The 24,872-nt window shown below is 46.3% G+C and overlaps 32 non-coding genes across 32 annotated transcripts; all 32 read right to left on the bottom strand.

The window, feature by feature from the left end:
• Positions 1 to 531: 531 nt before the first annotated feature.
• TRNAC-GCA (transfer RNA cysteine (anticodon GCA)) lies at positions 532 to 603 on the bottom strand. The gene has a single exon. It is a non-coding gene; the product is annotated as a tRNA-Cys (tRNA).
• Positions 604 to 1,311: 708 nt separating this feature from the next.
• Positions 1,312 to 1,383, bottom strand: TRNAC-GCA (transfer RNA cysteine (anticodon GCA)). Its single transcript has one exon. It is a non-coding gene; the product is annotated as a tRNA-Cys (tRNA).
• A 712-nt stretch (positions 1,384 to 2,095) lies between these two features.
• Positions 2,096 to 2,168, bottom strand: TRNAC-GCA (transfer RNA cysteine (anticodon GCA)). The gene has a single exon. It is a non-coding gene; the product is annotated as a tRNA-Cys (tRNA).
• A 707-nt stretch (positions 2,169 to 2,875) lies between these two features.
• Positions 2,876 to 2,947, bottom strand: TRNAC-GCA (transfer RNA cysteine (anticodon GCA)). Its single transcript has one exon. It is a non-coding gene; the product is annotated as a tRNA-Cys (tRNA).
• A 711-nt stretch (positions 2,948 to 3,658) lies between these two features.
• TRNAC-GCA (transfer RNA cysteine (anticodon GCA)) lies at positions 3,659 to 3,730 on the bottom strand. The gene has a single exon. It is a non-coding gene; the product is annotated as a tRNA-Cys (tRNA).
• A 708-nt stretch (positions 3,731 to 4,438) lies between these two features.
• TRNAC-GCA (transfer RNA cysteine (anticodon GCA)) lies at positions 4,439 to 4,510 on the bottom strand. The gene has a single exon. It is a non-coding gene; the product is annotated as a tRNA-Cys (tRNA).
• Positions 4,511 to 5,222: 712 nt separating this feature from the next.
• Positions 5,223 to 5,294, bottom strand: TRNAC-GCA (transfer RNA cysteine (anticodon GCA)). The gene has a single exon. It is a non-coding gene; the product is annotated as a tRNA-Cys (tRNA).
• Positions 5,295 to 6,006: 712 nt separating this feature from the next.
• TRNAC-GCA (transfer RNA cysteine (anticodon GCA)) lies at positions 6,007 to 6,078 on the bottom strand. The gene has a single exon. It is a non-coding gene; the product is annotated as a tRNA-Cys (tRNA).
• A 708-nt stretch (positions 6,079 to 6,786) lies between these two features.
• TRNAC-GCA (transfer RNA cysteine (anticodon GCA)) lies at positions 6,787 to 6,858 on the bottom strand. The gene has a single exon. It is a non-coding gene; the product is annotated as a tRNA-Cys (tRNA).
• A 712-nt stretch (positions 6,859 to 7,570) lies between these two features.
• TRNAC-GCA (transfer RNA cysteine (anticodon GCA)) lies at positions 7,571 to 7,642 on the bottom strand. Its single transcript has one exon. It is a non-coding gene; the product is annotated as a tRNA-Cys (tRNA).
• Positions 7,643 to 8,354: 712 nt separating this feature from the next.
• On the bottom strand, positions 8,355 to 8,426 carry TRNAC-GCA (transfer RNA cysteine (anticodon GCA)). Its single transcript has one exon. It is a non-coding gene; the product is annotated as a tRNA-Cys (tRNA).
• Positions 8,427 to 9,134: 708 nt separating this feature from the next.
• TRNAC-GCA (transfer RNA cysteine (anticodon GCA)) lies at positions 9,135 to 9,206 on the bottom strand. Its single transcript has one exon. It is a non-coding gene; the product is annotated as a tRNA-Cys (tRNA).
• A 712-nt stretch (positions 9,207 to 9,918) lies between these two features.
• Positions 9,919 to 9,990, bottom strand: TRNAC-GCA (transfer RNA cysteine (anticodon GCA)). Its single transcript has one exon. It is a non-coding gene; the product is annotated as a tRNA-Cys (tRNA).
• A 707-nt stretch (positions 9,991 to 10,697) lies between these two features.
• Positions 10,698 to 10,769, bottom strand: TRNAC-GCA (transfer RNA cysteine (anticodon GCA)). The gene has a single exon. It is a non-coding gene; the product is annotated as a tRNA-Cys (tRNA).
• A 708-nt stretch (positions 10,770 to 11,477) lies between these two features.
• TRNAC-GCA (transfer RNA cysteine (anticodon GCA)) lies at positions 11,478 to 11,549 on the bottom strand. The gene has a single exon. It is a non-coding gene; the product is annotated as a tRNA-Cys (tRNA).
• Positions 11,550 to 12,257: 708 nt separating this feature from the next.
• Positions 12,258 to 12,329, bottom strand: TRNAC-GCA (transfer RNA cysteine (anticodon GCA)). The gene has a single exon. It is a non-coding gene; the product is annotated as a tRNA-Cys (tRNA).
• Positions 12,330 to 13,037: 708 nt separating this feature from the next.
• TRNAC-GCA (transfer RNA cysteine (anticodon GCA)) lies at positions 13,038 to 13,109 on the bottom strand. Its single transcript has one exon. It is a non-coding gene; the product is annotated as a tRNA-Cys (tRNA).
• Positions 13,110 to 13,817: 708 nt separating this feature from the next.
• On the bottom strand, positions 13,818 to 13,889 carry TRNAC-GCA (transfer RNA cysteine (anticodon GCA)). The gene has a single exon. It is a non-coding gene; the product is annotated as a tRNA-Cys (tRNA).
• Positions 13,890 to 14,597: 708 nt separating this feature from the next.
• On the bottom strand, positions 14,598 to 14,669 carry TRNAC-GCA (transfer RNA cysteine (anticodon GCA)). Its single transcript has one exon. It is a non-coding gene; the product is annotated as a tRNA-Cys (tRNA).
• Positions 14,670 to 15,377: 708 nt separating this feature from the next.
• TRNAC-GCA (transfer RNA cysteine (anticodon GCA)) lies at positions 15,378 to 15,449 on the bottom strand. Its single transcript has one exon. It is a non-coding gene; the product is annotated as a tRNA-Cys (tRNA).
• A 712-nt stretch (positions 15,450 to 16,161) lies between these two features.
• TRNAC-GCA (transfer RNA cysteine (anticodon GCA)) lies at positions 16,162 to 16,233 on the bottom strand. The gene has a single exon. It is a non-coding gene; the product is annotated as a tRNA-Cys (tRNA).
• Positions 16,234 to 16,945: 712 nt separating this feature from the next.
• TRNAC-ACA (transfer RNA cysteine (anticodon ACA)) lies at positions 16,946 to 17,017 on the bottom strand. The gene has a single exon. It is a non-coding gene; the product is annotated as a tRNA-Cys (tRNA).
• A 708-nt stretch (positions 17,018 to 17,725) lies between these two features.
• On the bottom strand, positions 17,726 to 17,797 carry TRNAC-GCA (transfer RNA cysteine (anticodon GCA)). Its single transcript has one exon. It is a non-coding gene; the product is annotated as a tRNA-Cys (tRNA).
• Positions 17,798 to 18,509: 712 nt separating this feature from the next.
• Positions 18,510 to 18,581, bottom strand: TRNAC-GCA (transfer RNA cysteine (anticodon GCA)). The gene has a single exon. It is a non-coding gene; the product is annotated as a tRNA-Cys (tRNA).
• A 712-nt stretch (positions 18,582 to 19,293) lies between these two features.
• TRNAC-GCA (transfer RNA cysteine (anticodon GCA)) lies at positions 19,294 to 19,365 on the bottom strand. The gene has a single exon. It is a non-coding gene; the product is annotated as a tRNA-Cys (tRNA).
• A 708-nt stretch (positions 19,366 to 20,073) lies between these two features.
• On the bottom strand, positions 20,074 to 20,145 carry TRNAC-GCA (transfer RNA cysteine (anticodon GCA)). Its single transcript has one exon. It is a non-coding gene; the product is annotated as a tRNA-Cys (tRNA).
• A 712-nt stretch (positions 20,146 to 20,857) lies between these two features.
• TRNAC-GCA (transfer RNA cysteine (anticodon GCA)) lies at positions 20,858 to 20,929 on the bottom strand. Its single transcript has one exon. It is a non-coding gene; the product is annotated as a tRNA-Cys (tRNA).
• Positions 20,930 to 21,637: 708 nt separating this feature from the next.
• TRNAC-GCA (transfer RNA cysteine (anticodon GCA)) lies at positions 21,638 to 21,709 on the bottom strand. The gene has a single exon. It is a non-coding gene; the product is annotated as a tRNA-Cys (tRNA).
• A 708-nt stretch (positions 21,710 to 22,417) lies between these two features.
• Positions 22,418 to 22,489, bottom strand: TRNAC-GCA (transfer RNA cysteine (anticodon GCA)). Its single transcript has one exon. It is a non-coding gene; the product is annotated as a tRNA-Cys (tRNA).
• A 708-nt stretch (positions 22,490 to 23,197) lies between these two features.
• TRNAC-GCA (transfer RNA cysteine (anticodon GCA)) lies at positions 23,198 to 23,269 on the bottom strand. The gene has a single exon. It is a non-coding gene; the product is annotated as a tRNA-Cys (tRNA).
• Positions 23,270 to 23,977: 708 nt separating this feature from the next.
• On the bottom strand, positions 23,978 to 24,049 carry TRNAC-GCA (transfer RNA cysteine (anticodon GCA)). Its single transcript has one exon. It is a non-coding gene; the product is annotated as a tRNA-Cys (tRNA).
• Positions 24,050 to 24,757: 708 nt separating this feature from the next.
• On the bottom strand, positions 24,758 to 24,829 carry TRNAC-GCA (transfer RNA cysteine (anticodon GCA)). Its single transcript has one exon. It is a non-coding gene; the product is annotated as a tRNA-Cys (tRNA).
• Positions 24,830 to 24,872: the final 43 nt, after the last annotated feature.

Genomic DNA, 24,872 nt, shown 5'->3' with positions numbered 1-24,872 from the left:
AACGCCCAAGCCCTCCTTGCTGACAATCAGGCACTTTGCATAACAAAGAGCGGGTTCAGTGCTCGCACACAGGGCCGGTGTTGTATGGGGCGGGGTATCCAAGTGAGCGTGGCTCCGGAGATTGCCAAACAATGTATCCCACAAGCTACCATGGGTGATGCAGGATAGCGTACAACACTGGGACAACATTTGTTAGGGCTCCTGGGGGCCAATTTCAATCTGAATGTGCCCCGCTTCCTTACAGGTGTGGGGGACGAGGGGTGGACAGTGTGTAGCACCCTTGGGTTCTGTAAATACAAATGTTCCTTGATCTCAAGGAGCAGGCAGCAAAAGTGGAGCTAAAACACTAAACGGACACTTTAAAAAGTGCATAATTGCTGTCCGCAAGATGTTAACTAGGATGAAACCAGAACACTTTTTTATCATGCATCTTGAAGCGTAAATGTTCACTGATGCCAAGTGTAATTAGAAAAGGAACACATATCTTTGTGAATAAACAATTATTTATTATTAAAATTTAAGAAAAGTCGAAGGGGACACCCGGATTTGAACCAGGGACCTCTTGATCTGCAGTCAAATGCTCTACCACTGAACTATATCCCCGTGCTTTTAGCGAATCTTCTGATACTTTTCAGGCTGTCGATTCTGCACTGGTCAAGCATTCAACGTTAATGATCCTGGAAGAGACACGTCAGCTGGATTTTGCACTTATGTGAAGGAGAAAGGGCGAGCAGCCCTGCCTTGTCCTGGTGACACCCGCTCCAAATCTCTTCAAAGCCACAACACCCAAGCCCTCCTTGCTGACAATCAGGCACTTTGCATAACAAAGAGCAGCTTTAGTGCTCGCTCACAGGGCCGGTGTTGTATGGGGCGGGGTATCCAAGTGAGCGTGGCTCCGGAGATTTCCAAACAATGTATCCCACAAGCTACCATGGGGATGCAGGATAGCATACAACACCGGGACAACATTTGTTAGGGCTCCTGGGGGCCAATTTCAATCTGAATGTGCCCCGCTTGCTTACAGGTGTGGGGGGTGAGGGGTGGATAGTGTGTAGCACCCTTGGGTTCTGTAAATACAAATGTTCCTTGATCTCAAGGAGCAGGCAGCAAAAGTGGAGCTAAAACACTAAACGGACACTTTAAAAAGTGCATAATTGCTGTTAGCAATATGTTAACTAGGATGAAACCAGAACACTTTTTGATCATGCATCTTGAAGGGTAAATGTTCACTGATGCCAAGTGTAATTAGAAAAGGAACACATATCTTTGTGAATAAACAATTATTTATTATTAAAATTTAAGAAAAGTAGAAGGGGACACCCGGATTTGAACCAGGGACCTCTTGATCTGCAGTCAAATGCTCTACCACTGAGCTATATCCCCGTGATTTTAGGGAATCTTCTGATACTTTTCAGGCTGTCGATTCTGCTCTGGTCAAGCATTCAACGTTAATGATCCTGGAAGAGACACGTCAGCTGGATTTAGCACTTATGTGAAGGAGAAAGGGCGAGCAGCCCTGCCTTGTCCTGGTGACACCCCCTCCAAATCTCTTCAAAGCAGCCACAACGCCCAAGCCCTCCTTCCTTTCAATCAGGCACTTTGCATAACAAAGAGCGGGTTCAGTGCTCGCACACAGGGCCGGTGTTGTATGGGGCGGGGTATCCAAGTGAGCGTGGCTCCGGAGATTGCCAAACAATGTATCCCACAAGCTACCATGGGTGATGCAGGATAGCTTACAACACTGGGACAACATTTGTTAGGGCTCCTGGGGGCCAATTTCAATCTGAATGTGCCCCGCTTGCTTACAGGTGTGGGGGATGAGGGGTGGACAGTGTGTAGCACCCTTGGGTTCTGTAAATACAAATGTTCCTTGATCTCAAGGAGCAGGCAGCAAAAGTGGAGCTAAAACACTAAACGGACACTTTAAAAAGTGCATAATTGCTGTCCGCAAGATGTTAACTAGGATGAAACCAGAACACTTTTTGATCATGCATCTTGAAGCGTAAATGTTCACTGATGCCAAGTGTAATTAGAAAAGGAACACATATCTTTGTGAATAAACAATTATTTATTATTAAAATTTAAGAAAAGTCGAAGGGGACACCCGGATTTGAACCAGGGAACCTCTTGATCTGCAGTCAAATGCTCTACCACTGAGCTATATCCCCGTGCTTTTAGCGAATCTTCTGATACTTTTCAGGCTGTCGATTCTGCACTGGTCAAGCATTCAACGTTAATGATCCTGGAAGAGACACGTCAGCTGGATTTTGCACTTATGTGAAGGAGAAAGGGCGAGCAGCCCTGCCTTGACTGGTGACACCCCCTCCAAATCTCTTCAAAGCCACAACACCCAAGCCCTCCTTGCTGACAATCAGGCACTTTGCATAACAAAGAGCAGCTTTAGTGCTCGCTCACAGGGCCGGTGTTGTATGGGGCGGGGTATCCAAGTGAGCGTGGCTCCGGAGATTTCCAAACAATGTATCCCACAAGCTACCATGGGGATGCAGGATAGCATAAAACACCGGGACAACATTTGTTAGGGCTCCTGGGGGCCAATTTCAATCTGAATGTGCCCCGTTTGCTTACAGGTGTGGGGGGTGAGGGGTGGACAGTGTGTAGCACCCTTGGGTTCTGTAAATACAAATGTTCCTTGATCTCAAGGAGCAGGCAGCAAAAGTGGAGCTAAAACACTAAACGGACACTTTAAAAAGTGCATAATTGCTGTTAGCAATATGTTAACTAGGATGAAACCAGAACACTTTTTGATCATGCATCTTGAAGGGTAAATGTTCACTGATGCCAAGTGTAATTAGAAAAGGAACACATATCTTTGTGAATAAACAATTATTTATTATTAAAATTTAAGAAAAGTAGAAGGGGACACCCGGATTTGACCCAGGGACCTCTTGATCTGCAGTCAAATGCTCTACCACTGAGCTATATCCCCGTGCTTTTAGGGAATCTTCTGATACTTTTCAGGCTGTCGATTCTGCGCTGGTCAAGCATTCAACATTAATGATCCTGGAAGAGACACGTCAGCTGGATTTAGCACTTATGTGAAGGAGAAAGGGCAAGCAGCCCTGCCTTGTCCTGGTGACACCCCCTCCAAATCTCTTCAAAGCAGCCACAACGCCCAAGCCCTCCTTGCTGACAATCAGGCACTTTGCATAACAAAGAGCGGGTTCAGTGCTCGCACACAGGGCCGGTGTTGTATGGGGCGGGGTATCCAAGTGAGCGTGGCTCCAGAGATTTCCAAACAATGTATCCCACAAGCTACCATGGGGATGCAGGATAGCATACAACACCGGGACAACATTTGTTAGGGCTCCTGGGGGCCAATTTCAATCTGAATGTGCCCCGCTTGCTTACAGGTGTGGGGGGTGAGGGGTGGACAGTGTGTAGCACCCTTGGGTTCTGTAAATACAAATGTTCCTTGATCTCAAGGAGCAGGCAGCAAAAGTGGAGCTAAAACACTAAACGGACACTTTAAAAAGTGCATAATTGCTGTCCGCAAGATGTTAACTAGGATGAAACCAGAACACTTTTTGATCATGCATCTTGAAGCGTAAATGTTCACTGATGCCAAGTGTAATTAGAAAAGGAACACATATCTTTGTGAATAAACAATTATTTATTATTAAAATTTAAGAAAAGTCGAAGGGGACACCCGGATTTGAACCAGGGACCTCTTGATCTGCAGTCAAATGCTCTACCACTGAGCTATATCCCCGTGCTTTTAGCGAATCTTCTGATACTTTTCAGGCTGTCGATTCTGCGCTGGTCAAGCATTCAACGTTAATGATCCTGGAAGAGACACGTCAGCTGGATTTAGCACTTATGTGAAGGAGAAAGGGCGAGCAGCCCTGCCTTGTCCTGGTGACACCCCCTCCAAATCTCTTCAAAGCCACAACACCCAAGCCCTCCTTGCTGACAATCAGGCACTTTGCATAACAAAGAGCAGCTTTAGTGCTCGCTCACAGGGCCGGTGTTGTATGGGGCGGGGTATCCAAGTGAGCGTGGCTCCGGAGATTTCCAAACAATGTATCCCACAAGCTACCATGGGGATGCAGGATAGCATACAACACCGGGACAACATTTGTTAGGGCTCCTGGGGGCCAATTTCAATCTGAATGTGCCCCGCTTGCTTACAGGTGTGGGGGGTGAGGGGTGGACAGTGTGTAGCACCCTTGGGTTCTGTAAATACAAATGTTCCTTGATCTCAAGGAGCAGGCAGCAAAAGTGGAGCTAAAACACTAAACGGACACTTTAAAAAGTGCATAATTGCTGTTAGCAATATGTTAACTAGGATGAAACCAGAACACTTTTTGATCATGCATCTTGAAGGGTAAATGTTCACTGATGCCAAGTGTAATTAGAAAAGGAACACATATCTTTGTGAATAAACAATTATTTATTATTAAAATTTAAGAAAAGTAGAAGGGGACACCCGGATTTGACCCAGGGACCTCTTGATCTGCAGTCAAATGCTCTACCACTGAGCTATATCCCCGTGCTTTTAGGGAATCTTCTGATACTTTTCAGGCTGTCGATTCTGCGCTGGTCAAGCATTCAACATTAATGATCCTGGAAGAGACACGTCAGCTGGATTTAGCACTTATGTGAAGGAGAAAGGGCAAGCAGCCCTGCCTTGTCCTGGTGACACCCCCTCCAAATCTCTTCAAAGCAGCCACAACGCCCAAGCCCTCCTTGCTGACAATCAGGCACTTTGCATAACAAAGAGCGGGTTCAGTGCTCGCACACAGGGCCGGTGTTGTATGGGGCGGGGTATCCAAGTGAGCGTGGCTCCAGAGATTGCCAAACAGTGTATCCCACAAGCTACCATGGGTGATGCAGGATAGCGTACAACACTGGGACAACATTTGTTAGGGCTCCTGGGGGCCAATTTCAATCTGAATGTGCCCCGCTTGCTTACAGGTGTGGGGGATGAGGGGTGGAAAGTGTGTAGCACCCTTGGGTTCTGTAAATACAAATGTTCCTTGATCTCAAGGAGCAGGCAGCAAAAGTGGAGCTAAAACACTAAACGGACACTTTAAAAAGTGCATAATTGCTGTTAGCAATATGTTAACTAGGATGAAACCAGAACACTTTTTGATCATGCATCTTGAAGGGTAAATGTTCACTGATGCCAAGTGTAATTAGAAAAGGAACACATATCTTTGTGAATAAACAATTATTTATTATTAAAATTTAAGAAAGGTAGAAGGGGACACCCGGATTTGACCCAGGGACCTCTTGATCTGCAGTCAAATGCTCTACCACTGAGCTATATCCCCGTGCTTTTAGGGAATCTTCTGATACTTTTCAGGCTGTCGATTCTGCGCTGGTCAAGCATTCAACATTAATGATCCTGGAAGAGACACGTCAGCTGGATTTAGCACTTATGTGAAGGAGAAAGGGCAAGCAGCCCTGCCTTGTCCTGGTGACACCCCCTCCAAATCTCTTCAAAGCAGCCACAACGCCCAAGCCCTCCTTGCTGACAATCAGGCACTTTGCATAACAAAGAGCGGGTTCAGTGCTCGCACACAGGGCCGGTGTTGTATGGGGCGGGGTATCCAAGTGAGCGTGGCTCCAGAGATTGCCAAACAGTGTATCCCACAAGCTACCATGGGTGATGCAGGATAGCGTACAACACTGGGACAACATTTGTTAGGGCTCCTGGGGGCCAATTTCAATCTGAATGTGCCCCGCTTGCTTACAGGTGTGGGGGATGAGGGGTGGAAAGTGTGTAGCACCCTTGGGTTCTGTAAATACAAATGTTCCTTGATCTCAAGGAGCAGGCAGCAAAAGTGGAGCTAAAACACTAAACGGACACTTTAAAAAGTGCATAATTGCTGTCCGCAAGATGTTAACTAGGATGAAACCAGAACACTTTTTGATCATGCATCTTGAAGCGTAAATGTTCACTGATGCCAAGTGTAATTAGAAAAGGAACACATATCTTTGTGAATAAACAATTATTTATTATTAAAATTTAAGAAAAGTCGAAGGGGACACCCGGATTTGAACCAGGGACCTCTTGATCTGCAGTCAAATGCTCTACCACTGAGCTATATCCCCGTGCTTTTAGCGAATCTTCTGATACTTTTCAGGCTGTCGATTCTGCGCTGGTCAAGCATTCAACGTTAATGATCCTGGAAGAGACACGTCAGCTGGATTTAGCACTTATGTGAAGGAGAAAGGGCGAGCAGCCCTGCCTTGTCCTGGTGACACCCCCTCCAAATCTCTTCAAAGCCACAACACCCAAGCCCTCCTTGCTGACAATCAGGCACTTTGCATAACAAAGAGCAGCTTTAGTGCTCGCTCACAGGGCCGGTGTTGTATGGGGCGGGGTATCCAAGTGAGCGTGGCTCCGGAGATTTCCAAACAATGTATCCCACAAGCTACCATGGGGATGCAGGATAGCATACAACACCGGGACAACATTTGTTAGGGCTCCTGGGGGCCAATTTCAATCTGAATGTGCCCCGCTTGCTTACAGGTGTGGGGGGTGAGGGGTGGACAGTGTGTAGCACCCTTGGGTTCTGTAAATACAAATGTTCCTTGATCTCAAGGAGCAGGCAGCAAAAGTGGAGCTAAAACACTAAACGGACACTTTAAAAAGTGCATAATTGCTGTTAGCAATATGTTAACTAGGATGAAACCAGAACACTTTTTGATCATGCATCTTGAAGGGTAAATGTTCACTGATGCCAAGTGTAATTAGAAAAGGAACACATATCTTTGTGAATAAACAATTATTTATTATTAAAATTTAAGAAAAGTAGAAGGGGACACCCGGATTTGAACCAGGGACCTCTTGATCTGCAGTCAAATGCTCTACCACTGAGCTATATCCCCGTGCTTTTAGGGAATCTTCTGATACTTTTCAGGCTGTCGATTCTGCGCTGGTCAAGCATTCAACGTTAATGATCCTGGAAGAGACACGTCAGCTGGATTTAGCACTTATGTGAAGGAGAAAGGGCGAGCAGCCCTGCCTTGTCCTGGTGACACCCCCTCCAAATCTCTTCAAAGCAGCCACAACGCCCAAGCCCTCCTTGCTGACAATCAGGCACTTTGCATAACAAAGAGCGGGTTCAGTGCTCGCACACAGGGCCGGTGTTGTATGGGGCGGGGTATCCAAGTGAGCGTGGCTCCGGAGATTGCCAAACAATGTATCCCACAAGCTACCATGGGTGATGCAGGATAGCGTACAACACTGGGACAACATTTGTTAGGGCTCCTGGGGGCCAATTTCAATCTGAATGTGCCCCGCTTCCTTACAGGTGTGGGGGACGAGGGGTGGACAGTGTGTAGCACCCTTGGGTTCTGTAAATACAAATGTTCCTTGATCTCAAGGAGCAGGCAGCAAAAGTGGAGCTAAAACACTAAACGGACACTTTAAAAAGTGCATAATTGCTGTCCGCAAGATGTTAACTAGGATGAAACCAGAACACTTTTTGATCATGCATCTTGAAGCGTAAATGTTCACTGATGCCAAGTGTAATTAGAAAAGGAACACATATCTTTGTGAATAAACAATTATTTATTATTAAAATTTAAGAAAAGTCGAAGGGGACATCCGGATTTGAACCAGGGACCTCTTGATCTGCAGTCAAATGCTCTACCACTGAGCTATATCCCCGTGCTTTTAGCGAATCTTCTGATACTTTTCAGGCTGTCGATTCTGCGCTGGTCAAGCATTCAACGTTAATGATCCTGGAAGAGACACGTCAGCTGGATTTAGCACTTATGTGAAGGAGAAAGGGCGAGCAGCCCTGCCTTGTCCTGGTGACACCCCCTCCAAATCTCTTCAAAGCAGCCACAACGCCCAAGCCCTCCTTGCTGACAATCAGGCACTTTGCATAACAAAGAGCGGGTTCAGTGCTCGCACACAGGGCCGGTGTTGTATGGGGCGGGGTATCCAAGTGAGCGTGGCTCCGGAGATTGCCAAACAATGTATCCCACAAGCTACCATGGGTGATGCAGGATAGCGTACAACACTGGGACAACATTTGTTAGGGCTCCTGGGGGCCAATTTCAATCTGAATGTGCCCCGCTTCCTTACAGGTGTGGGGGACGAGGGGTGGACAGTGTGTAGCACCCTTGGGTTCTGTAAATACAAATGTTCCTTGATCTCAAGGAGCAGGCAGCAAAAGTGGAGCTAAAACACTAAACGGACACTTTAAAAAGTGCATAATTGCTGTCCGCAAGATGTTAACTAGGATGAAACCAGAACACTTTTTGATCATGCATCTTGAAGCGTAAATGTTCACTGATGCCAAGTGTAATTAGAAAAGGAACACATATCTTTGTGAATAAACAATTATTTATTATTAAAATTTAAGAAAAGTCCAAGGGGACACCCGGATTTGAACCAGGGACCTCTTGATCTGCAGTCAAATGCTCTACCACTGAACTATATCCCCGTGCTTTTAGCGAATCTTCTGATACTTTTCAGGCTGTCGATTCTGCACTGGTCAAGCATTCAACGTTAATGATCCTGGAAGAGAAACGTCAGCTGGATTTTGCACTTATGTGAAGGAGAAAGGGCGAGCAGCCCTGCCTTGTCCTGGTGACACCCGCTCCAAATCTATTCAAAGCCACAACAACCAAGCCCTCCTTGCTGACAATCAGGCACTTTGCATAACAAAGAGCAGCTTTAGTGCTCGCTCACAGGGCCGGTGTTGTATGGGGCGGGGTATCCAAGTGAGCGTGGCTCCGGAGATTTCCAAACAATGTATCCCACAAGCTACCATGGGGATGCAGGATAGCATACAACACCGGGACAACATTTGTTAGGGCTCCTGGGGGCCAATTTCAATCTGAATGTGCCCCGCTTGCTTACAGGTGTGGGGGGTGAGGGGTGGATAGTGTGTAGCACCCTTGGGTTCTGTAAATACAAATGTTCCTTGATCTCAAGGAGCAGGCAGCAAAAGTGGAGCTAAAACACTAAACGGACACTTTAAAAAGTGCATAATTGCTGTTAGCAATATGTTAACTAGGATGAAACCAGAACACTTTTTGATCATGCATCTTGAAGGGTAAATGTTCACTGATGCCAAGTGTAATTAGAAAAGGAACACATATCTTTGTGAATAAACAATTATTTATTATTAAAATTTAAGAAAAGTAGAAGGGGACACCCAGATTTGAACCAGGGACCTCTTGATCTGCAGTCAAATGCTCTACCACTGAGCTATACCCCCGCGCTTTTAGGGAATCTTCTGATACTTTTCAGGCTGTCGATTCTGCGCTGGTCAAGCATTCAACGTTAATGATCCTGGAAGAGACACGTCAGCTGGATTTAGCACTTATGTGAAGGAGAAAGGGCGAGCAGCCCTGCCTTGTCCTGGTGACACCCCCTCCAAATCTCTTCAAAGTAGCCACAACGCCCAAGCCCTCCTTGCTGACAATCAGGCACTTTGCATAACAAAGAGCGGGTTCAGTGCTCGCACACAGGGCCGGTGTTGTATGGGGCGGGGTATCCAAGTGAGCGTGGCTCCGGAGATTGCCAAACAATGTATCCCACAAGCTACCATGGGTGATGCAGGATAGCGTACAACACTGGGACAACATTTGTTAGGGCTCCTGGGGGCCAATTTCAATCTGAATGTGCCCCGCTTGCTTACAGGTGTGGGGGATGAGGGGTGGACAGTGTGTAGCACCCTTGGGTTCTGTAAATACAAATGTTCCTTGATCTCAAGGAGCAGGCAGCAAAAGTGGAGCTAAAACACTAAACGGACACTTTAAAAAGTGCATAATTGCTGTCCGCAAGATGTTAACTAGGATGAAACCAGAACACTTTTTGATCATGCATCTTGAAGCGTAAATGTTCACTGATGCCAAGTGTAATGAGAAAAGGAACACATATCTTTGTGAATAAACAATTATTTATTATTAAAATTTAAGAAAAGTCGAAGGGGACACCCGGATTTGAACCAGGGACCTCTTGATCTGCAGTCAAATGCTCTACCACTGAGCTATATCCCCGTGCTTTTAGCGAATCTTCTGATACTTTTCAGGCTGTCGATTCTGCACTGGTCAAGCATTCAACGTTAATGATCCTGGAAGAGACACGTCAGCTGGATTTTGCACTATGTGAAGGAGAAAGGGCGAGCAGCCCTGCCTTGTCCTGGTGACACCCCCTCCAAATCTCTTCAAAGCCACAACACCCAAGCCCTCCTTGCTGACAATCAGGCACTTTGCATAACAAAGAGCAGCTTTAGTGCTCGCTCACAGGGCCGGTGTTGTATGGGGCGGGGTATCCAAGTGAGCGTGGCTCCGGAGATTTCCAAACAATGTATCCCACAAGCTACCATGGGGATGCAGGATAGCATAAAACACCGGGACAACATTTGTTAGGGCTCCTGGGGGCCAATTTCAATCTGAATGTGCCCCGCTTGCTTACAGGTGTGGGGGGTGAGGGGTGGACAGTATGTAGCACCCTTGGGTTCTGTAAATACAAATGTTCCTTGATCTCAAGGAGCAGGCAGCAAAAGTGGAGCTAAAACACTAAACGGACACTTTAAAAAGTGCATAATTGCTGTCCGCAAGATGTTAACTAGGATGAAACCAGAACACTTTTTGATCATGCATCTTGAAGCGTAAATGTTCACTGATGCCAAGTGTAATTAGAAAAGGAACACATATCTTTGTGAATAAACAATTATTTATTATTAAAATTTAAGAAAAGTCGAAGGGGACACCCGGATTTGAACCAGGGACCTCTTGATCTGCAGTCAAATGCTCTACCACTGAGCTATATCCCCGTGCTTTCAGCGCATCTTCTGATACTTTTCAGGCTGTCGATTCTGCGCTGGTCAAGCATTCAACGTTAATGATCCTGGAAGAGACACGTCAGCTGGATTTAGCACTTATGTGAAGGAGAAAGGGCGAGCAGCCCTGCCTTGTCCTGGTGACACCCCCTCCAAATCTCTTCAAAGCCACAACACCCAAGCCCTCCTTGCTGACAATCAGGCACTTTGCATAACAAAGAGCAGCTTTAGTGCTCGCTCACAGGGCCGGTGTTGTATGGGGCGGGGTATCCAAGTGAGCGTGGCTCCGGAGATTTCCAAACAATGTATCCCACAAGCTACCATGGGGATGCAGGATAGCATACAACACCGGGACAACATTTGTTAGGGCTCCTGGGGGCCAATTTCAATCTGAATGTGCCCCGCTTGCGTACAGGTGTGGGGGGTGAGGGGTGGACAGTGTGTAGCACCCTTGGGTTCTGTAAATACAAATGTTCCTTGATCTCAAGGAGCAGGCAGCAAAAGTGGAGCTAAAACACTAAACGGACACTTTAAAAAGTGCATAATTGCTGTTAGCAATATGTTAACTAGGATGAAACCAGAACATTTTTTGATCATGCATCTTGAAGGGTAAATGTTCACTGATGGCAAGTGTAATTAGAAAAGGAACACATATCTTTGTGAATAAACAATTATTTATTATTAAAATTTAAGAAAAGTCGAAGGGGACACCCGGATTTGAACCAGGGACCTCTTGATCTGCAGTCAAATGCTCTACCACTGAGCTATATCCCCGTGCTTTTAGGGAATCTTCTGATACTTTTCAGGCTGTCGATTCTGCGCTGGTCAAGCATTCAACGTTAATGATCCTGGAAGAGACACGTCAGCTGGATTTTGCACTTATGTGAAGGAGAAAGGGCAAGCAGCCCTGCCTTGTCCTGGTGACACCCCCTCCAAATCTCTTCAAAGCCACAACACCCAAGCCCTCCTTGCTGACAATCAGGCACTTTGCATAACAAAGAGCGGGTTCAGTGCTCGCACACAGGGCCGGTGTTGTATGGGGCGGGGTATCCAAGTGAGCGTGGCTCCGGAGATTTCCAAACAATGTATCCCACAAGCTACCATGGGGATGCAGGATAGCATACAACACCGGGACAACATTTGTTAGGGCTCCTGGGGGCCAATTTCAATCTGAATGTGCCCCGCTTGCTTACAGGTGTGGGGGGTGAGGGGTGGACAGTGTGTAGCACCCTTGGGTTCTGTAAATACAAATGTTCCTTGATCTCAAGGAGCAGGCAGCAAAAGTGGAGCTAAAACACTAAACGGACACTTTAAAAAGTGCATAATTGCTGTTAGCAATATGTTAACTAGGATGAAACCAGAACACTTTTTGATCATGCATCTTGAAGGGTAAATGTTCACTGATGCCAAGTGTAATTAGAAAAGGAACACATATCTTTGTGAATAAACAATTATTTATTATTAAAATTTAAGAAAAGTCGAAGGGGACACCCGGATTAGAACCAGGGACCTCTTGATCTGCAGTCAAATGCTCTACCACTGAGCTATATCCCCGTGCTTTTAGCAAATCTTCTGATACTTTTCAGGCTGTCGATTCTGCGCTGGTCAAGCATTCAACGTTAATGATCCTGGAAGAGAACCGTCAGCTGGATTTTGCACTTATGTGAAGGAGAAAGGGCGAGCAGCCCTGCCTTGTCCTGGTGACACCCCCTCCAAATCTCTTCAAAGCCACAACACCCAAGCCCTCCTTGCTGACAATCAGGCACTTTGCATAACAAAGAGCAGCTTTAGTGCTCGCTCACAGGGCCGGTATTGTATGGGGCGGGGTATCCAAGTGAGCGTGGCTCCGGAGATTTCCAAACAATGTATCCCACAAGCTACCATGGGGATGCAGGATAGCATAAAACACCGGGACAACATTTGTTAGGGCTCCTGGGGGCCAATTTCAATCTGAATGTGCCCCGCTTGCTTACAGGTGTGGGGGGTGAGGGGTGGACAGTATGTAGCACCCTTGGGTTCTGTAAATACAAATGTTCCTTGATCTCAAGGAGCAGGCAGCAAAAGTGGAGCTAAAACACTAAACGGACACTTTAAAAAGTGCATAATTGCTGTCTGCAAGATGTTAACTAGGATGAAACCAGAACACTTTTTGATCATGCATCTTGAAGCGTAAATGTTCACTGATGCCAAGTGTAATTAGAAAAGGAACACATATCTTTGTGAATAAACAATTATTTATTATTAAAATTTAAGAAAAGTCGAAGGGGACACCCGGATTTGAACCAGGGACCTCTTGATCTGCAGTCAAATGCTCTACCACTGAGCTATATCCCCGTGCTTTTAGCGAATCTTCTGATACTTTTCAGGCTGTCGATTCTGCGCTGGTCAAGCATTCAACGTTAATGATCCTGGAAGAGACACGTCAGCTGGATTTAGCACTTATGTGAAGGAGAAAGGGCGAGCAGCCCTGCCTTGTCCTGGTGACACCCCCTCCAAATCTCTTCAAAGCCACAACACCCAAGCCCTCCTTGCTGACAATCAGGCACTTTGCATAACAAAGAGCAGCTTTAGTGCTCGCTCACAGGGCCGGTGTTGTATGGGGCGGGGTATCCAAGTGAGCGTGGCTCCGGAGATTTCCAAACAATGTATCCCACAAGCTACCATGGGGATGCAGGATAGCATACAACACCGGGACAACATTTGTTAGGGCTCCTGGGGGCCAATTTCAATCTGAATGTGCCCCGCTTGCTTACAGGTGTGGGGGGTGAGGGGTGGACAGTGTGTAGCACCCTTGGGTTCTGTAAATACAAATGTTCCTTGATCTCAAGGAGCAGGCAGCAAAAGTGGAGCTAAAACACTAAACGGACACTTTAAAAAGTGCATAATTGCTGTTAGCAATATGTTAACTAGGATGAAACCAGAACACTTTTTGATCATGCATCTTGAAGGGTAAATGTTCACTGATGGCAAGTGTAATTAGAAAAGGAACACATATCTTTGTGAATAAACAATTATTTATTATTAAAATTTAAGAAAAGTCGAAGGGGACACCCGGATTTGAACCAGGGACCTCTTGATCTGCAGTCAAATGCTCTACCACTGAGCTATATCCCCGTGATTTTAGGGAATCTTCTGATACTTTTCAGGCTGTCGATTCTGCGCTGGTCAAGCATTCAACGTTAATGATCCTGGAAGAGACACGTCAGCTGGATTTTGCACTTATGTGAAGGAGAAAGGGCAAGCAGCCCTGCCTTGTCCTGGTGACACCCCCTCCAAATCTCTTCAAAGCCACAACACCCAAGCCCTCCTTGCTGACAATCAGGCACTTTGCATAACAAAGAGCGGGTTCAGTGCTCGCACACAGGGCCGGTGTTGTATGGGGCGGGGTATCCAAGTGAGCGTGGCTCCAGAGATTTCCAAACAATGTATCCCACAAGCTACCATGGGGATGCAGGATAGCATACAACACCGGGACAACATTTGTTAGGGCTCCTGGGGGCCAATTTCAATCTGAATGTGCCCCGCTTGCTTACAGGTGTGGGGGGTGAGGGGTGGACAGTGTGTAGCACCCTTGGGTTCTGTAAATACAAATGTTCCTTGATCTCAAGGAGCAGGCAGCAAAAGTGGAGCTAAAACACTAAACGGACACTTTAAAAAGTGCATAATTGCTGTCCGCAAGATGTTAACTAGGATGAAACCAGAACACTTTTTGATCATGCATCTTGAAGCGTAAATGTTCACTGATGCCAAGTGTAATTAGAAAAGGAACACATATCTTTGTGAATAAACAATTATTTATTATTAAAATTTAAGAAAAGTCGAAGGGGACACCCGGATTTGAACCAGGGACCTCTTGATCTGCAGTCAAATGCTCTACCACTGAGCTATATCCCCGTGCTTTTAGCGAATCTTCTGATACTTTTCAGGCTGTCGATTCTGCGCTGGTCAAGCATTCAACGTTAATGATCCTGGAAGAGACACGTCAGCTGGATTTAGCACTTATGTGAAGGAGAAAGGGCGAGCAGCCCTGCCTTGTCCTGGTGACACCCCCTCCAAATCTCTTCAAAGCCACAACACCCAAGCCCTCCTTGCTGACAATCAGGCACTTTGCATAACAAAGAGCAGCTTTAGTGCTCGCTCACAGGGCCGGTGTTGTATGGGGCGGGGTATCCAAGTGAGCGTGGCTCCGGAGATTTCCAAACAATGTATCCCACAAGCTACCATGGGGATGCAGGATAGCATACAACACCGGGACAACATTTGTTAGGGCTCCTGGGGGCCAATTTCAATCTGAATGTGCCCCGCTTGCTTACAGGTGTGGGGGGTGAGGGGTGGACAGTGTGTAGCACCCTTGGGTTCTGTAAATACAAATGTTCCTTGATCTCAAGGAGCAGGCAGCAAAAGTGGAGCTAAAACACTAAACGGACACTTTAAAAAGTGCATAATTGCTGTTAGCAATATGTTAACTAGGATGAAACCAGAACACTTTTTGATCATGCATCTTGAAGGGTAAATGTTCACTGATGCCAAGTGTAATTAGAAAAGGAACACATATCTTTGTGAATAAACAATTATTTATTATTAAAATTTAAGAAAAGTAGAAGGGGACACCCGGATTTGACCCAGGGACCTCTTGATCTGCAGTCAAATGCTCTACCACTGAGCTATATCCCCGTGCTTTTAGGGAATCTTCTGATACTTTTCAGGCTGTCGATTCTGCGCTGGTCAAGCATTCAACATTAATGATCCTGGAAGAGACACGTCAGCTGGATTTAGCACTTATGTGAAGGAGAAAGGGCAAGCAGCCCTGCCTTGTCCTGGTGACACCCCCTCCAAATCTCTTCAAAGCAGCCACAACGCCCAAGCCCTCCTTGCTGACAATCAGGCACTTTGCATAACAAAGAGCGGGTTCAGTGCTCGCACACAGGGCCGGTGTTGTATGGGGCGGGGTATCCAAGTGAGCGTGGCTCCAGAGATTGCCAAACAGTGTATCCCACAAGCTACCATGGGTGATGCAGGATAGCGTACAACACTGGGACAACATTTGTTAGGGCTCCTGGGGGCCAATTTCAATCTGAATGTGCCCCGCTTGCTTACAGGTGTGGGGGATGAGGGGTGGAAAGTGTGTAGCACCCTTGGGTTCTGTAAATACAAATGTTCCTTGATCTCAAGGAGCAGGCAGCAAAAGTGGAGCTAAAACACTAAACGGACACTTTAAAAAGTGCATAATTGCTGTTAGCAATATGTTAACTAGGATGAAACCAGAACACTTTTTGATCATGCATCTTGAAGGGTAAATGTTCACTGATGCCAAGTGTAATTAGAAAAGGAACACATATCTTTGTGAATAAACAATTATTTATTATTAAAATTTAAGAAAAGTAGAAGGGGACACCCGGATTTGACCCAGGGACCTCTTGATCTGCAGTCAAATGCTCTACCACTGAGCTATATCCCCGTGCTTTTAGGGAATCTTCTGATACTTTTCAGGCTGTCGATTCTGCGCTGGTCAAGCATTCAACATTAATGATCCTGGAAGAGACACGTCAGCTGGATTTAGCACTTATGTGAAGGAGAAAGGGCAAGCAGCCCTGCCTTGTCCTGGTGACACCCCCTCCAAATCTCTTCAAAGCAGCCACAACGCCCAAGCCCTCCTTGCTGACAATCAGGCACTTTGCATAACAAAGAGCGGGTTCAGTGCTCGCACACAGGGCCGGTGTTGTATGGGGCGGGGTATCCAAGTGAGCGTGGCTCCAGAGATTGCCAAACAGTGTATCCCACAAGCTACCATGGGTGATGCAGGATAGCGTACAACACTGGGACAACATTTGTTAGGGCTCCTGGGGGCCAATTTCAATCTGAATGTGCCCCGCTTGCTTACAGGTGTGGGGGATGAGGGGTGGAAAGTGTGTAGCACCCTTGGGTTCTGTAAATACAAATGTTCCTTGATCTCAAGGAGCAGGCAGCAAAAGTGGAGCTAAAACACTAAACGGACACTTTAAAAAGTGCATAATTGCTGTCCGCAAGATGTTAACTAGGATGAAACCAGAACACTTTTTGATCATGCATCTTGAAGCGTAAATGTTCACTGATGCCAAGTGTAATTAGAAAAGGAACACATATCTTTGTGAATAAACAATTATTTATTATTAAAATTTAAGAAAAGTCGAAGGGGACACCCGGATTTGAACCAGGGACCTCTTGATCTGTAGTCAAATGCTCTACCACTGAGCTATATCCCCGTGCTTTTAGCGAATCTTCTGATACTTTTCAGGCTGTCGATTCTGCGCTGGTCAAGCATTCAACGTTAATGATCCTGGAAGAGACACGTCAGCTGGATTTAGCACTTATGTGAAGGAGAAAGGGCGAGCAGCCCTGCCTTGTCCTGGTGACACCCCCTCCAAATCTCTTCAAAGCCACAACACCCAAGCCCTCCTTGCTGACAATCAGGCACTTTGCATAACAAAGAGCAGCTTTAGTGCTCGCTCACAGGGCCGGTGTTGTATGGGGCGGGGTATCCAAGTGAGCGTGGCTCCGGAGATTTCCAAACAATGTATCCCACAAGCTACCATGGGGATGCAGGATAGCATACAACACCGGGACAACATTTGTTAGGGCTCCTGGGGGCCAATTTCAATCTGAATGTGCCCCGCTTGCTTACAGGTGTGGGGGGTGAGGGGTGGACAGTGTGTAGCACCCTTGGGTTCTGTAAATACAAATGTTCCTTGATCTCAAGGAGCAGGCAGCAAAAGTGGAGCTAAAACACTAAACGGACACTTTAAAAAGTGCATAATTGCTGTTAGCAATATGTTAACTAGGATGAAACCAGAACACTTTTTGATCATGCATCTTGAAGGGTAAATGTTCACTGATGCCAAGTGTAATTAGAAAAGGAACACATATCTTTGTGAATAAACAATTATTTATTATTAAAATTTAAGAAAAGTAGAAGGGGACACCCGGATTTGAACCAGGGACCTCTTGATCTGCAGTCAAATGCTCTACCACTGAGCTATATCCCCGTGCTTTTAGGGAATCTTCTGATACTTTTCAGGCTGTCGATTCTGCGCTGGTCAAGCATTCAACGTTAATGATCCTGGAAGAGACACGTCAGCTGGATTTAGCACTTATGTGAAGGAGAAAGGGCGAGCAGCCCTGCCTTGTCCTGGTGACACCCCCTCCAAATCTCTTCAAAGCAGCCACAACGCCCAAGCCCTCCTTGCTGACAATCAGGCACTTTGCATAACAAAGAGCGGGTTCAGTGCTCGCACACAGGGCCGGTGTTGTATGGGGCGGGGTATCCAAGTGAGCGTGGCTCCGGAGATTGCCAAACAATGTATCCCACAAGCTACCATGGGTGATGCAGGATAGCGTACAACACTGGGACAACATTTGTTAGGGCTCCTGGGGGCCAATTTCAATCTGAATGTGCCCCGCTTCCTTACAGGTGTGGGGGACGAGGGGTGGACAGTGTGTAGCACCCTTGGGTTCTGTAAATACAAATGTTCCTTGATCTCAAGGAGCAGGCAGCAAAAGTGGAGCTAAAACACTAAACGGACACTTTAAAAAGTGCATAATTGCTGTCCGCAAGATGTTAACTAGGATGAAACCAGAACACTTTTTGATCATGCATCTTGAAGCGTAAATGTTCACTGATGCCAAGTGTAATTAGAAAAGGAACACATATCTTTGTGAATAAACAATTATTTATTATTAAAATTTAAGAAAAGTCGAAGGGGACACCCGGATTTGAACCAGGGACCTCTTGATCTGCAGTCAAATGCTCTACCACTGAGCTATATCCCCGTGCTTTTAGCGAATCTTCTGATACTTTTCAGGCTGTCGATTCTGCGCTGGTCAAGCATTCAACGTTAATGATCCTGGAAGAGACACGTCAGCTGGATTTAGCACTTATGTGAAGGAGAAAGGGCGAGCAGCCCTGCCTTGTCCTGGTGACACCCCCTCCAAATCTCTTCAAAGCAGCCACAACGCCCAAGCCCTCCTTGCTGACAATCAGGCACTTTGCATAACAAAGAGCGGGTTCAGTGCTCGCACACAGGGCCGGTGTTGTATGGGGCGGGGTATCCAAGTGAGCGTGGCTCCGGAGATTGCCAAACAATGTATCCCACAAGCTACCATGGGTGATGCAGGATAGCGTACAACACTGGGACAACATTTGTTAGGGCTCCTGGGGGCCAATTTCAATCTGAATGTGCCCCGCTTCCTTACAGGTGTGGGGGACGAGGGGTGGACAGTGTGTAGCACCCTTGGGTTCTGTAAATACAAATGTTCCTTGATCTCAAGGAGCAGGCAGCAAAAGTGGAGCTAAAACACTAAACGGACACTTTAAAAAGTGCATAATTGCTGTCCGCAAGATGTTAACTAGGATGAAACCAGAACACTTTTTGATCATGCATCTTGAAGCGTAAATGTTCACTGATGCCAAGTGTAATTAGAAAAGGAACACATATCTTTGTGAATAAACAATTATTTATTATTAAAATTTAAGAAAAGTCCAAGGGGACACCCGGATTTGAACCAGGGACCTCTTGATCTGCAGTCAAATGCTCTACCACTGAACTATATCCCCGTGCTTTTAGCGAATCTTCTGATACTTTTCAGGCTGTCGATTCTGCACTGGTCAAGCATTCAACGTTAATGATCCTGGAAGAGAAACGTCAGCTGGATTTTGCACTTATGTGAAGGAGAAAGGGCGAGCAGCCCTGCCTTGTCCTGGTGACACCCGCTCCAAATCTATTCAAAGCCACAACAACCAAGCCCTCCTTGCTGACAATCAGGCACTTTGCATAACAAAGAGCAGCTTTAGTGCTCGCTCACAGGGCCGGTGTTGTATGGGGCGGGGTATCCAAGTGAGCGTGGCTCCGGAGATTTCCAAACAATGTATCCCACAAGCTACCATGGGGATGCAGGATAGCATACAACACCGGGACAACATTTGTTAGGGCTCCTGGGGGCCAATTTCAATCTGAATGTGCCCCGCTTGCTTACAGGTGTGGGGGGTGAGGGGTGGATAGTGTGTAGCACCCTTGGGTTCTGTAAATACAAATGTTCCTTGATCTCAAGGAGCAGGCAGCAAAAGTGGAGCTAAAACACTAAACGGACACTTTAAAAAGTGCATAATTGCTGTTAGCAATATGTTAACTAGGATGAAACCAGAACACTTTTTGATCATGCATCTTGAAGGGTAAATGTTCACTGATGCCAAGTGTAATTAGAAAAGGAACACATATCTTTGTGAATAAACAATTATTTATTATTAAAATTTAAGAAAAGTAGAAGGGGACACCCAGATTTGAACCAGGGACCTCTTGATCTGCAGTCAAATGCTCTACCACTGAGCTATACCCCCGCGCTTTTAGGGAATCTTCTGATACTTTTCAGGCTGTCGATTCTGCGCTGGTCAAGCATTCAACGTTAATGATCCTGGAAGAGACACGTCAGCTGGATTTAGCACTTATGTGAAGGAGAAAGGGCGAGCAGCCCTGCCTTGTCCTGGTGACACCCCCTCCAAATCTCTTCAAAGTAGCCACAACGCCCAAGCCCTCCTTGCTGACAATCAGGCACTTTGCATAACAAAGAGCGGGTTCAGTGCTCGCACACAGGGCCGGTGTTGTATGGGGCGGGGTATCCAAGTGAGCGTGGCTCCGGAGATTGCCAAACAATGTATCCCACAAGCTACCATGGGTGATGCAGGATAGCGTACAACACTGGGACAACATTTGTTAGGGCTCCTGGGGGCCAATTTCAATCTGAATGTGCCCCGCTTGCTTACAGGTGTGGGGGATGAGGGGTGGACAGTGTGTAGCACCCTTGGGTTCTGTAAATACAAATGTTCCTTGATCTCAAGGAGCAGGCAGCAAAAGTGGAGCTAAAACACTAAACGGACACTTTAAAAAGTGCATAATTGCTGTCCGCAAGATGTTAACTAGGATGAAACCAGAACACTTTTTGATCATGCATCTTGAAGCGTAAATGTTCACTGATGCCAAGTGTAATGAGAAAAGGAACACATATCTTTGTGAATAAACAATTATTTATTATTAAAATTTAAGAAAAGTCGAAGGGGACACCCGGATTTGAACCAGGGACCTCTTGATCTGCAGTCAAATGCTCTACCACTGAGCTATATCCCCGTGCTTTTAGCGAATCTTCTGATACTTTTCAGGCTGTCGATTCTGCACTGGTCAAGCATTCAACGTTAATGATCCTGGAAGAGACACGTCAGCTGGATTTTGCACTTATGTGAAGGAGAAAGGGCGAGCAGCCCTGCCTTGTCCTGGTGACACCCCCTCCAAATCTCTTCAAAGCCACAACACCCAAGCCCTCCTTGCTGACAATCAGGCACTTTGCATAACAAAGAGCAGCTTTAGTGCTCGCTCACAGGGCCGGTGTTGTATGGGGCGGGGTATCCAAGTGAGCGTGGCTCCGGAGATTTCCAAACAATGTATCCCACAAGCTACCATGGGGATGCAGGATAGCATAAAACACCGGGACAACATTTGTTAGGGCTCCTGGGGGCCAATTTCAATCTGAATGTGCCCCGCTTGCTTACAGGTGTGGGGGGTGAGGGGTGGACAGTATGTAGCACCCTTGGGTTCTGTAAATACAAATGTTCCTTGATCTCAAGGAGCAGGCAGCAAAAGTGGAGCTAAAACACTAAACGGACACTTTAAAAAGTGCATAATTGCTGTCCGCAAGATGTTAACTAGGATGAAACCAGAACACTTTTTGATCATGCATCTTGAAGCGTAAATGTTCACTGATGCCAAGTGTAATTAGAAAAGGAACACATATCTTTGTGAATAAACAATTATTTATTATTAAAATTTAAGAAAAGTCGAAGGGGACACCCGGATTTGAACCAGGGACCTCTTGATCTGCAGTCAAATGCTCTACCACTGAGCTATATCCCCGTGCTTTCAGCGCATCTTCTGATACTTTTCAGGCTGTCGATTCTGCGCTGGTCAAGCATTCAACGTTAATGATCCTGGAAGAGACACGTCAGCTGGATTTAGCACTTATGTGAAGGAGAAAGGGCGAGCAGCCCTGCCTTGTCCTGGTGACACCCCCTCCAAATCTCTTCAAAGCCACAACACCCAAGCCCTCCTTGCTGACAATCAGGCACTTTGCATAACAAAGAGCAGCTTTAGTGCTCGCTCACAGGGCCGGTGTTGTATGGGGCGGGGTATCCAAGTGAGCGTGGCTCCGGAGATTTCCAAACAATGTATCCCACAAGCTACCATGGGGATGCAGGATAGCATACAACACCGGGACAACATTTGTTAGGGCTCCTGGGGGCCAATTTCAATCTGAATGTGCCCCGCTTGCGTACAGGTGTGGGGGGTGAGGGGTGGACAGTGTGTAGCACCCTTGGGTTCTGTAAATACAAATGTTCCTTGATCTCAAGGAGCAGGCAGCAAAAGTGGAGCTAAAACACTAAACGGACACTTTAAAAAGTGCATAATTGCTGTTAGCAATATGTTAACTAGGATGAAACCAGAACATTTTTTGATCATGCATCTTGAAGGGTAAATGTTCACTGATGGCAAGTGTAATTAGAAAAGGAACACATATCTTTGTGAATAAACAATTATTTATTATTAAAATTTAAGAAAAGTCGAAGGGGACACCCGGATTTGAACCAGGGACCTCTTGATCTGCAGTCAAATGCTCTACCACTGAGCTATATCCCCGTGCTTTTAGGGAATCTTCTGATACTTTTCAGGCTGTCGATTCTGCGCTGGTCAAGCATTCAACGTTAATGATCCTGGAAGAGACACGTCAGCTGGATTTTGCACTTATGTGAAGGAGAAAGGGCAAGCAGCCCTGCCTTGTCCTGGTGACACCCCCTCCAAATCTCTTCAAAGCCACAACACCCAAGCCCTCCTTGCTGACAATCAGGCACTTTGCATAACAAAGAGCGGGTTCAGTGCTCGCACACAGGGCCGGTGTTGTATGGGGCGGGGTATCCAAGTGAGCGTGGCTCCGGAGATTTCCAAACAATGTATCCCACAAGCTACCATGGGGATGCAGGATAGCATACAACACCGGGACAACATTTGTTAGGGCTCCTGGGGGCCAATTTCAATCTGAATGTGCCCCGCTTGCTTACAGGTGTGGGGGGTGAGGGGTGGACAGTGTGTAGCACCCTTGGGTTCTGTAAATACAAATGTTCCTTGATCTCAAGGAGCAGGCAGCAAAAGTGGAGCTAAAACACTAAACGGACACTTTAAAAAGTGCATAATTGCTGTTAGCAATATGTTAACTAGGATGAAACCAGAACACTTTTTGATCATGCATCTTGAAGGGTAAATGTTCACTGATGCCAAGTGTAATTAGAAAAGGAACACATATCTTTGTGAATAAACAATTATTTATTATTAAAATTTAAGAAAAGTCGAAGGGGACACCCGGATTAGAACCAGGGACCTCTTGATCTGCAGTCAAATGCTCTACCACTGAGCTATATCCCCGTGCTTTTAGCAAATCTTCTGATACTTTTCAGGCTGTCGATTCTGCGCTGGTCAAGCATTCAACGTTAATGATCCTGGAAGAGAACCATCAGCTGGATTTTGCACTTATGTGAAGGAGAAAGGGCGAGCAGCCCTGCCTTGTCCTGGTGACACCCCCTCCAAATCTCTTCAAAGCCACAACACCCAAGCCCTCCTTGCTGACAATCAGGCACTTTGCATAACAAAGAGCAGCTTTAGTGCTCGCTCACAGGGCCGGTATTGTATGGGGCGGGGTATCCAAGTGAGCGTGGCTCCGGAGATTTCCAAACAATGTATCCCACAAGCTACCATGGGGATGCAGGATAGCATAAAACACCGGGACAACATTTGTTAGGGCTCCTGGGGGCCAATTTCAATCTGAATGTGCCCCGCTTGCTTACAGGTGTGGGGGGTGAGGGGTGGACAGTATGTAGCACCCTTGGGTTCTGTAAATACAAATGTTCCTTGATCTCAAGGAGCAGGCAGCAAAAGTGGAGCTAAAACACTAAACGGACACTTTAAAAAGTGCATAATTGCTGTCTGCAAGATGTTAACTAGGATGAAACCAGAACACTTTTTGATCATGCATCTTGAAGCGTAAATGTTCACTGATGCCAAGTGTAATTAGAAAAGGAACACATATCTTTGTGAATAAACAATTATTTATTATTAAAATTTAAGAAAAGTCGAAGGGGACACCCGGATTTGAACCAGGGACCTCTTGATCTGCAGTCAAATGCTCTACCACTGAGCTATATCCCCGTGCTTTTAGCGAATCTTCTGATACTTTTCAGGCTGTCGATTCTGCGCTGGTCAAGCATTCAACGTTAATGATCCTGGAAGAGACACGTCAGCTGGATTTAGCACTTATGTGAAGGAGAAAGGGCGAGCAGCCCTGCCTTGTCCTGGTGACACCCCCTCCAAATCTCTTCAAAGCCACAACACCCAAGCCCTCCTTGCTGACAATCAGGCACTTTGCATAACAAAGAGCAGCTTTAGTGCTCGCTCACAGGGCCGGTGTTGTATGGGGCGGGGTATCCAAGTGAGCGTGGCTCCGGAGATTTCCAAACAATGTATCCCACAAGCTACCATGGGGATGCAGGATAGCATACAACACCGGGACAACATTTGTTAGGGCTCCTGGGGGCCAATTTCAATCTGAATGTGCCCCGCTTGCTTACAGGTGTGGGGGGTGAGGGGTGGACAGTGTGTAGCACCCTTGGGTTCTGTAAATACAAATGTTCCTTGATCTCAAGGAGCAGGCAGCAAAAGTGGAGCTAAAACACTAAACGGACACTTTAAAAAGTGCATAATTGCTGTTAGCAATATGTTAACTAGGATGAAACCAGAACACTTTTTGATCATGCATCTTGAAGGGTAAATGTTCACTGATGGCAAGTGTAATTAGAAAAGGAACACATATCTTTGTGAATAAACAATTATTTATTATTAAAATTTAAGAAAAGTCGAAGGGGACACCCGGATTTGAACCAGGGACCTCTTGATCTGCAGTCAAATGCTCTACCACTGAGCTATATCCCCGTGCTTTTAGGGAATCTTCTGATACTTTTCAGGCTGTCGATTC

This window comes from Ambystoma mexicanum, chromosome 1p (genome assembly GCF_040938575.1).
Source record: "Ambystoma mexicanum isolate Mex_15411 chromosome 1p, UKY_AmexF1_1, whole genome shotgun sequence".
NCBI lineage: Eukaryota > Metazoa > Chordata > Amphibia > Caudata > Ambystomatidae > Ambystoma > Ambystoma mexicanum.
Note: the sequence above shows the minus strand (reverse complement) of the source record. Positions and strands in the feature narration are given on the sequence as shown.